Below are 8,518 nucleotides of genomic sequence, written 5' to 3'. Positions count from 1 at the left end.
TCTAACATGAATATATGAATTGTATGTTCGATCTCGTTATTTTTGGTAACTAGCATGAACTTGAAAGTTTGGTGTGTTTGATTGATGATTTGGTTGCTTAAATGTTGTTGTTATGATAAAGTGCAAGTATTAAATGTGTTCCTAGTATCACTAGCTTCAATTTGATGTGTAGGTTGCTTTAGAAAACTTCATGAACTCGATTAGTGATTTTGGTGAAATTGGGTTAGGGTTTGATGAACTTGAAATGGACTTTTGATGCTTTGAATGACATGAAATGTTATTTGTAAACGTTAGGTTGTGTTGTATGCTTGATTACCTTCGAAACGGCATATCGTTCATGTAAATTGGTTGCCGAATCATCGAATTGCATTTATGAACTTGGGTGCATTAAATGATGAGCTTTGAATGTGATTTTGGTTGTTGTAAATGTCGGATTGATTGATGAAATGTGTTTAGTTGTTTTCCTCATCAAAATACCTTCCCAACGATATAAGATACATGTTTTGGGTATTTTCGGTTCATAAAATGTGTTTGGGTAAAATTTGGTTCGAGCCTTAGAAAAATTTGCTGCACAGCAGTTTTCACGTACTAAAGCGCGCCGCGCAATTTTTGTGCGCACCGCGCATTTGTAAAGGGTCAGATGGTTGGTTCCTTGATTGAGGCCTGACCTGAATTCGTGTTGTAAAGCGCGCCGCGCAAGCTTGCGCGCGCCGCGCATATCCCCTGGCCAAACTTCTTAGTTATTTCCACATTTTGACTCTCATTTACTCGCAACTCCGATTAACATGCTTATATGCGACTGCATATCGATGGACACTAGTCGGATACCCGACCTGACCCCGTTGACTTTGACTTTGACCAAGTTTGACTTTTAGTCAAACTTAACCAAACACTTATGCAATAGTTCTAACGTGCTTTTATACTTGTACCTTGCATGAAACTTGACAATTTGACTCACATGCTATATAATCGAGTCGTAACGAGCCATAGGACTAATTGAACATCTTTGACCTATCGTGTTTACCGTTATTGATACGACCTATTTGTTTAGGTCAAGACTAGCATTGTTCTTTGCACACATTACTTGTTGAAGTACTTATTTGAAAGGACCCGTCCTTATCCACCTGGACGAAGTCTTCATCATTTGGTCCCATTGCGAGGTACTGATCTAAATATGCCATGAATGACTCCAAGTAATATCCTTAAAATGAGCTAATGCACAGCGGAAGATTTCTTTAATACCTGAGAATAAACATGCTTTCAAGTGTCAACCAAAAGGTTGGTGAGTTCATAGGTTTATCATAACAATCATTTCCATATGTTAATAGACCACAAGATTTCATGTATACAAACGTTTTAATAAAAATATTCTAAGTGGTTGAGCACTTGGTAACCATACTTAACATTTAATCAACGTCGCATATTCCCTTTATTATGAAATCTCACTACACCGTACCAAGTGTAGTCACCAAAACGAAGTACTGTGCAACCGTTGAATACTGGTCGTCCAGTCCGGTTGGGGTTGTCAAGCCCGATAGATCTATCAACAGGATTCGCGTTTACAATACCACATGTAAATAGTAGTTACCAAGCTACAGGGAAGTATGCCAGTGGTACAACTCAACGTAGAATATATTTTTAAGTACTTGTGTCTATTTCGTAAACATTTATAAAACAGCGTATGTATTCTCAGCCCAAAAATATATATTGCAAAAGCAATTAAAAAGGGAGCAAATGAAACTCACGGTAGTAAAATAGAAAAATAATAAGTTTTTAACTTATTAAAAATATGGCCGTCGTCCTTGGATTCACGAACCTATAACAATAATAATGATTCAGATAATAATACGACATATGAATAAAATAAAGCAAGTTCATAGAATACTTATATATTTTTTTTTTTAACATTTTCGTGTTAGTAGTCCTTTGTTAGTTGTCCAAATATAGTCCAATAGTCCAACAGTCCAATAATCGGTATGTATATATAATCTTAGAATTACCCCACGGCGTATTGTATACGTATTGTTATAGACTCAATCATGACCCATGGTACGCGTATTGTCTTAGAATTAACCCAGACGTATTGTGTACATGGTGTCTTTCGATTTATCCGAACGTATTGTATACGTATTGTCATGGAACGTACCAAGATTATTATATATATACAATCTCGGAATTAACCAAGATTATAATATTTTGTTATACTAATGATAACATGTCCAAAAATATATAGGATGTAGGAAAAGTTAGCAAGGATATGGTTAGTATAGTTTTTATAAGATAAATTTCGTCCATATAAAGTTAATTTTAGCAGATTTTGTTTTGCTCGCCAAATATTCATTACAACTCCGTTTAAAGTGAATCTAATTGCTATGGATTCCTTAAGAAGTTTGTTTTTCAAAACCAATTCGAAAATTTCAGCCCAAGTAGTAATTTTTAGAGTTTTACCCTCTTTTTGTGCCGGTGGTCAGATTTGGAAAAATCCCGGCATCCACCCGATATATGATTTTTGATAAAATACTTCCACTTTGTCTAAAATCATGAAAAAAATACTGGAAGTCTTATTTACATATATTAACATATTTCCAAAGTCTTAGCCTCGAACTCAAAGTCTAAGATAGGTTTTTAATTCCCAACCCAAAACAGCCCGCTTTTTACCGAATGGAGATTAAACGATATATGTTAAGTTTCAAGGTGTTCTTCATATGTACAAGTTATAAGTTCTTATATTAACTTAATATAACATCATAATACATGTAAATAAGTGTTATTATAGTTAAGTTAGAAATATTAGATTAGTTTTTTTTAAACAAGTTTAGAATCAACTAAACTATGTTCTAGTTTATAAACTCTTATATAGATAGCTATAAACATATGAATTGAACAAGAGTTTAGGCAATGTTAATACCTTGATTTTGAAGCTTGAACTTGCTAGAAATAGATGAAGATCAAAGAAAAGAATACTAGAACTAGAGAGAGTATGTGTGTGTAAGTAAACTTGAAGTAAAAATTAGAAAATGGAATGGTAAAAATTTGATCAAATATGGTGTCTTTATATACTAGTTGTAATTTGTCATTTTGTAAAAAAATATCTAGTATGAGTTAAAAACCATTAGGTCATGCATGACATAATAAGATTGATGATGTCATGCATGACATAATACATCAATCATGCAAATTACTATTGGTATATACGAATAGTAAATACTTTATGTTGTCTTTTTTTTTTTGACTAATATCTAGTATAAGTTAAATTGATGTTGTCATGCATGACATAATACTCCACTAATACATTATAAAGTGTATTCAATACTTTTAAGGATGTATTTATACTCATAATACATTGTATGTAAATACACTTTAACATAAGTTAATTACGTCATTTAAATAGTAACATATATATTGTTCGAAAACTCTTTAAATTAGTAGTATGAAAATGTATATATAATACCTTGTTAATATACTTAATGAGATACTTACTTATCATTATATTATGTTAAATATATATATATCCATATATATATATATATATATATCATCATGTCGTTTTTACAAGTTTTAACGTTAGTGAATCATCGGACAAACTGAGTGGTCAAACGTTTACATAAAATCCATTTCAATTAATCAAGTCTTAGCAAGTTTGATTGCTTATCATGTTGGAAGCATTTAATTATGTAAATATTAATCTCATATAATATATATAATCATAGAAAAGTCCGGGTTATTACAATATTGAATATATAAAAGTAGTTCAAAAAAAATTTGGGATTCAGCTTTATAGACTTCGCTTATCGTGTCGGAAACATTAATTATACAAAGATTAAGTTTAAATTTGGTCAGAAATTTCCGGGTCGTCACAGTACCTACCCGTTAAAGAAATTTCGTCCCGAAATTTGATTGGGATCGTCATGGCTGACAATAAGTATGTTTTCATGACTCACATGAGTTGGAAATTAAGGTTTTATCATCAGTGAGTAATATGGATAAAACAATTTGATTCTTGTGAAAAGTACGAGTGAAGTTATCACAAAAAAGTGAAATGTGTAAAGTAAAGTTTCATCATATCTTTTGACGTAGATAGGGTTGATTTCCGGAGTTCAAGGGATTTAGGGAAGATCTTCGTAATAAGATTTGATTCTTCGGTAATTAAGGAAATTAGAATCCTCTTTGGTTAGATGCGATGATCTGTTTTGATTGCTCTGTCGAATATTTCACTATAAATCCACCCTCTTCTATACTTTCTTTCCCAATTCATATTTCTAAAACATTCGTCAATATGCTCCATCCGGTTCTAATTCTGGATATATTCCTGACCTTTGTATCTGTCCTTCTTCTTTTTCATCTTCCACCGGAGGAATTTATTTTCTTCTATTATTACCTTGGGGTTATAGTGTTTTTAATTCTCCCGTGTCTTTACGTTGCAATACGTATTGATATACACGGTTTGTAATTGTTGTCAGGCTTTATATTTTCCTTTATATTTTGGAATTCCATACTTTTGTTTTCTCTTCCCGACTTTAAGTCAAGCGAATAATGGTCCAGAATTCGTAGGTATGAAGTTTTGAATGAACATGACTAATGTTCTAAGAGAGAGATTGTAATAGCACGATCTTGATTGGTTAAATTACCAGAATTCAAGAGAAAATATAGAACTATCAGGAAGATATGTTCTCGATATGTTTGGAGATTAAATAGAATGTAAGAGTCGTGTAACATGGCACATGATGACGTTATGGTCTGTGAATTATCACGTTCCATTAGAAACTCAGCATGACTTATTGTAATATAACCACGTTGATCAGGCGTCATTATATTATACTAACTCATGCATCAATTTCCAACACTACTTCAAAATCATTCGTAATTCAAACTTGAATTTTTCAGAATTTTAGAAACTAACAGTTTCTTTCATGCTGTAACACAGATAACGCGAAGAGATAAATAATCTCGGACAAGAATAGTTACGAAGATTTCTTCAGAAACAGAATCATCCAGATTCTTTATGTACAAGTTTAGTTCTTGTGATTTGTCCACAGTCTCTTTCATGGTTTGCTCAATCCGTTTTTCAGTTCCAAATTTTCTGAGCTTTTTCAGTTTTGACTGTTAAAGTCGTTTACAGTTTTCGCTGATTCATCAGCTTTCTCAAACTCGAAGAATAGATTCGTAGATTAGGGTGTTTTTCAGAAGTTCAGGATTAAGTTCATAAGTCCAGAAGATAGACGTTATATATAGTGATTTCCGGAGAGATTTAAATTGCAAAGTAACGGAGTCGCTGGTACATTTACTGCTAATATGGTGGGATATAAAAGGTTCCCCGGTAACAACAATAGAAAGGGCAATCGTATATGTCAAGGTTTAATTAAGGCTTATCCAAATGAAAAGTCGAAGTTGACTTGCTGAAGTTGTGACAAAACTGGATACTTGAAAAAGGAATCGTAAGGTTATAATAATGCCGAAGGATTTATCATAGATACGTTTTAAAGTTTTACTTAGGTTTTGAGGTTTTTCCCGATGTATGATTATAAGTATAAATCTTTCTTCTCGTAGATATCGTGTAGTTGGTTCGTCTTCTCATTTGTTCATTAATTGAGGTGTTTTCAAGAATTTCGATGGGTTTGAACGCAAAGTGTAATCATATGATGTTCTAGTACAGTTTTGAATTCAAAGCATGGTTTTGAAAGATGTAGGAATCTAAGAGTGATGTCTTCCGTTCCATCTTGACTTGGATTCTGATCTGTCGAAATCAGAATATGTAATCGAGTTCGTATGGAAATGGTTGTCCTGATTTTTGAAAGAATGTATATCGTCATAAGAGAAATGAGTATAGTTAATGATTGTTGAATCAAAATTGTACAATCTAACATATTAATGTGAAATCTAAATATTTCTCGGGTATTACCTACCCGTTAAAATATTCTCATCATTAACAGTTTGTACAAAAGAATTTTTATTACAGTCCTTATGAAATATATGTATGTATATTTTCTCCAGATGTAATATAGATTTAACGAGTTAATATAACATTAAACTCATTTGATTTTCGGCTGGAACAAGAAGTGAATAATCTCTTCTATATTAGAGATTACATAATCGCCGCAGGATATTTCTCCAATGAAGTTATGAATCAATACTTCATCGTTTATTGTTGTTGGTGTTCCTTGGTATTTACGGAGCGTATGACGTTGATGCTCGTGGGACAGATTGTGAAGTTGAAGTTTACGGTGCGGATGTTGTTGTTGGTGGTACTGGTACTGATGGTGTTGCTGGTGCTGCCTGTGATGCCTGCAAATTATGCATCATACCTTCTAAAGCCACTACTCGAGCGCGAAGCTCGTTGACTTCTTCTATTACTCCGGGATGATTGGTGGTTGGAAGAAGCGGATGAATAAGGTTTAGAATTTGAGATATTATATAATCGTTGCGAGATATTCTGGCAATGAGGGTGAATATGGTGTTTCGGACTGGTTCGCCGGTAAGTGCTTCAGGTTCTTCGCTAAGAGGTGAATTCGGTTGGTGGAAGGGATCGCCTTCTTCTTGTCTCCATTGATTAAGTCAACTTCGAACCCATCCCCAACTCATCCAGAATTGGTGATGACTGATTGGTTGATCCATTCCGGTTACACTGCTTTCGGAGCTCAGGTGGACATCCATATCGGAATAGCTGTCGGAATCCGAAGAACTTGAACTAGCGGCGAGTTCCATTTCGTAAGATTGAATAAAGGATTTTTTTTTTCTATAAGAAATGATTTTCGGATATCGGATGATATTCTAATTACATAGAATATCTATATATAGTACAAGAGATCTCGTAAATTACGGAGGAATTTACGGAATATGTCAGGCAAAGTTCACAGTAACAGATACGCTAAGATATGAATTAACAGATATGCTAAGATATGAATTTTGTCTATACACTATTCATGCAATCCATGAAGTAAGATGTGTCTAAACTAAGAATGATAAGCAGGTAATTTCCTAAGGATGATAAGCAGGTAATTTTCGACAAGAAATGATAAGCAAAACTTTTTGACATACAGACACGGTCGAAGTCCAGACTCACTAATGTATCCTAACGACTATCAGTTAGACACACTAATGTAAGACCTGGTTCGCTAAGACCACCGCTCTGATACCAACTGAAAGGACCCGTCCTTATCCACCTGGACGAAGTCTTCATCATTTGGTCCCATTGCGAGGTACTGATCTAAATATGCCATGAATGACTCCAAGTAATATCCTTAAAATGAGCTAATGCACAGCGGAAGATTTCTTTAATACCTGAGAATAAACATGCTTTCAAGTGTCAACCAAAAGGTTGGTGAGTTCATAGGTTTATCATAACAATCATTTCCATATGTTAATAGACCACAAGATTTCATGTATACAAACGTTTTAATAAAAATATTCTAAGTGGTTGAGCACTTGGTAACCATACTTAACATTTAATCAACGTCGCATATTCCCTTTATTATGAAATCTCACTACACCGTACCAAGTGTAGTCACCAAAATGAAGTACTGTGCAACCGTTGAATACTGGTCGTCCAGTCCGGTTGGGGTTGTCAAGCCCGATAGATCTATCAACAGGATTCGCGTTTACAATACCACATGTAAATAGTAGTTACCAAGCTACAGGGAAGTATGCCAGTGGTACAACTCAACGTAGAATATATTTTTAAGTACTTGTGTCTATTTCGTAAACATTTATAAAACAACGCATGTATTCTCAGCCCAAAAATATATATTGCAAAAGCAATTAAAAAGGGAGCAAATGAAACTCACGGTAGTAAAATAGAAAAATAATAAGTTTTTAACTTATTAAAAATATGGCCGTCGTCCTTGGATTCACGAACCTATAACAATAATAATGATTCAGATAATAATACGACATATGAATAAAATAAAGCAAGTTCATAGAATACTTATATATTTTTTTTTTAACATTTTCGTGTTAGTAGTCCTTTGTTAGTTGTCCAAATATAGTCCAATAGTCCAACAGTCCAATAATCGGTATGTATATATAATCTTAGAATTACCCCACGGCGTATTGTATACGTATTGTTATAGACTCAATCATGACCCATGGTACGCGTATTGTCTTAGAATTAACCCAGACGTATTGTGTACATGGTGTCTTTCGATTTATCCGAACGTATTGTATACGTATTGTCATGGAACGTACCAAGATTATTATATATATACAATCTCGGAATTAACCAAGATTATAATATTTTGTTATACTAATGATAACATGTCCAAAAATATATAGGATGTAGGAAAAGTTAGCAAGGATATGGTTAGTATAGTTTTTATAAGATAAATTTCGTCCATATAAAGTTAATTTTAGCAGATTTTGTTTTGCTCGCCAAATATTCATTACAACTCCGTTTAAAGTGAATCTAATTGCTATGGATTCCTTAAGAAGTTTGTTTTTCAAAACCAATTCGAAAATTTCAGCCCAAGTAGTAATTTTTAGAGTTTTACCCTCTTTTTGTGCCGGTGGTCAGATTTGGAAAAAT

The sequence above is a fragment of the Rutidosis leptorrhynchoides genome, chromosome 3, assembly GCF_046630445.1.
Source record: "Rutidosis leptorrhynchoides isolate AG116_Rl617_1_P2 chromosome 3, CSIRO_AGI_Rlap_v1, whole genome shotgun sequence".
Lineage (NCBI taxonomy): Eukaryota > Viridiplantae > Streptophyta > Magnoliopsida > Asterales > Asteraceae > Rutidosis > Rutidosis leptorrhynchoides.
The sequence above is the reverse complement of the archived record's forward strand: the minus strand, read 5'-3'. Positions refer to the sequence as shown.